This window comes from Arachis duranensis, chromosome 6, assembly GCF_000817695.3.
Source record: "Arachis duranensis cultivar V14167 chromosome 6, aradu.V14167.gnm2.J7QH, whole genome shotgun sequence".
In the NCBI taxonomy this organism is placed as follows: Eukaryota; Viridiplantae; Streptophyta; class Magnoliopsida; order Fabales; family Fabaceae; genus Arachis; species Arachis duranensis.
The window spans coordinates 94,439,074-94,441,661 of NC_029777.3; the positions used below are offsets into that span (position 1 = coordinate 94,439,074).

Here is a 2,588-nt window from a genome sequence, read left to right on the forward strand (position 1 = left end):
TTTTTCTACTAACATAAAGGAATCTCTATACTGTGACATAGAGGATTCCTCTTCTTTTCTTGTTTTCTTCTCTTTTATATGAGCAGGAACAAGGAAAAAAGCACTCTTGTTGAAATTGATCCCGAACCTGAAAGGACTCTGAAGAGGAAACTAAGAGAAGCTAAATTACAACAATCTAAAGGTAACCTTTCAGATATATTCGAACAAGAGGAGATGGCAGCCGAACCCAACAACAACAATGCAAGGAGAATGCTTGGTGACTTCACAAAGCCAAAGTCCAAATTTGATGGAAGAAGCATCTCCATTCCTGCCATTGGAGCCAATAATTTTGAGCTTAAGCCTCAACTAGTTGCTTTAATGCAACAGAACTGCAAGTTTTATGGACTTTCATCTGAAGATCCTTACCAGTTTTTAACTGAGTTCTTGCAGATTTGTGAGACTGTAAAGACGAATGGAGTAGATCCTGAAGTCTACAGGCTCATACTTTTCCCTTTTGCTGTAAGAGACAGAGCTAGAATATGGTTGGATTCACAACCTAAGGATAGCCTGGACTCCTGGGATAAGCTGGTCACGACCTTCTTGGATAAATTCTTTCCTCCTCAAAAGCTGAGCAAGCTTAGAGTGGATGTTCCGACCTTCAAATAAAAAGATGGTGAATCCCTCTATGAAGCTTGGGAAAGATACAAGCAGTTGACCAAAAGGTGTCCATCTGACATGTTTTCAGAATGGACCATATTAGATATATTCTATTATGGTCTATCTGAGTTTTCAAAAATGTCATTGGTCCATTCTGCAGGTGGATCTATTCACCTAAAGAAAACGCCTGAAGAGGCTCAAGAACTTAAGAAGCTTATTATCCTGATCAAACCACCATGGAGGAAGTGAATTACATGGGAGAACACTATGGAAACACCTACAACACTTCATAGAGGAACCATCCTAACCTTTCATGGAAGGATCAACAGAAACTTCAGCAAGGTTTCAATAACAATCAAGGTAAAAGGAACCAGAATAGGTTTAATAACAGACCACAATTCCTATCTTCTCAAAGGAATATTGGAACCTCTAAGCAGAGTCTTTTTGACTTAGTTATTTTGGTTTCGAGCCTCTCTAAGATCACTCATAGTTTCATGAATGAAACAAGATCCTCCATTAGAAATTTGGAGGCACAAGTGGGCCAGCTGAGTAAGAAAGTCATTAAAACTCCTCCTAGTATTCTTCCAAGTAATACAGAAGAGAATCCAAAGGGAGAGTGCAAGGCCATTGATTTGATCAAAGTGGCCGAATACACTAGGGAGGAGGAGGACGAAAATCCTAGTGGGGAAGACCTCCTGGGACGTCCTTCAAGCAAGAAGGAGTTTCCTATTAAGGATCCAGAGGAATCTGAGGCTCATCTAGAGACCATAGAGATTCCATTAAGTCTCCTTCTGCCGTTCATGAGCTCTGAAGAATATTCATCCTCTAAAGAGGATGAAGATGTGACTGGAGAGCAAGTTGCTCAATATTTAGGAGCTATCATGAAGCTGAATGCCAAGCTGTTTGGTAATGAGACTTGGGAAAGTGAACCTCCCTTGCTCATTAGTGAACTAGATACTTGGATTCAGAAAACTCTATGAACTAGATACCTGGATTCAGCAAATTTTACCTCAAAAGAGACAAGATCCTGGCAAGTTCTTAATATCTTGTACCATAGGCACATTGACCTTTGAAAAAGCTCTATGTGATCTGGGGTCAGGGATAAATCTTATGCCATTCTCTGTAATGGAGAAGCTGGGGATCATTGAGGTACAACCTGCCTTGTTCTCATTACAATTGGCAGACAAGTCAGTGAGACAAGCTTATGGAATAGTAGAGGACGTGTTAGTAAAGGTTGAAGGCCTTTACATCCCTGCTGATTTTATAATCTTAGATACTAGGAAGGAAGAGGATGAATGCATCATCCTTGGAAGACCTTTCCTAGCTACAGCAGGAGCTGTGATAGATGTCAACAGAGGTGAATTAGTCCTACAATTGAATGGGTACTACCTTGTGTTTAAGGCACATGGCCATCCCTCTGTGACAAAAGAGAGTAAGCATGAAGAGCTTCTCTCAGTTCAGAGTCAAGAAGAGCCCCCACAGTCAAACTCTAAGTTTGGTGTTGGGAGGCCACAACCAAACACTAAGTTTGGAGTTAAGACCCCATATCCAAACTCTAAGTTTGGTGTTGGGACTATACAACATTGACCTGATCACCTGTGAGGCTCCATGAGAGCCCACTGTCAAGCTAATGACATTAAAAAAGCGCTTGTTGGGAGGCAACCCAATTTTTATTTATCTAATTTTATTTTTATTTTATTGTTATTTTGTGTTTTATTAGGTGCATGATCATGTGGAGTCACGAAAAAAATAAAAAAATTAAAAACAGAATCAAAAACAGCAGAAGAAAAATCACACCCTGGAGGGAGGACAGACTGGCGTTCAACGCCAGTAAGAAGCATCTGGCTGGCGTTCAACGCCAGAACAGAGCATGAATCTGGCGCTGAACGCCAGAAACAAGCAACATTCTGCCGTTTGAACGCCAAGAATGTGCCTTGAGGAAAGCTGGCGCT

At 40.9% G+C, this 2,588-nt stretch overlaps 1 non-coding gene across 1 annotated transcript; it reads right to left on the minus strand.

Moving 5' to 3' along the window:
• Window positions 1-612: 612 nt before the first annotated feature.
• On the minus strand, window positions 613-716 carry LOC127740248 (small nucleolar RNA R71). The gene has a single exon (XR_008000929.1). It is a non-coding gene; the product is annotated as a small nucleolar RNA R71 (small nucleolar RNA).
• Between the last annotated feature and the right edge of the window lie 1,872 nt (window positions 717-2,588).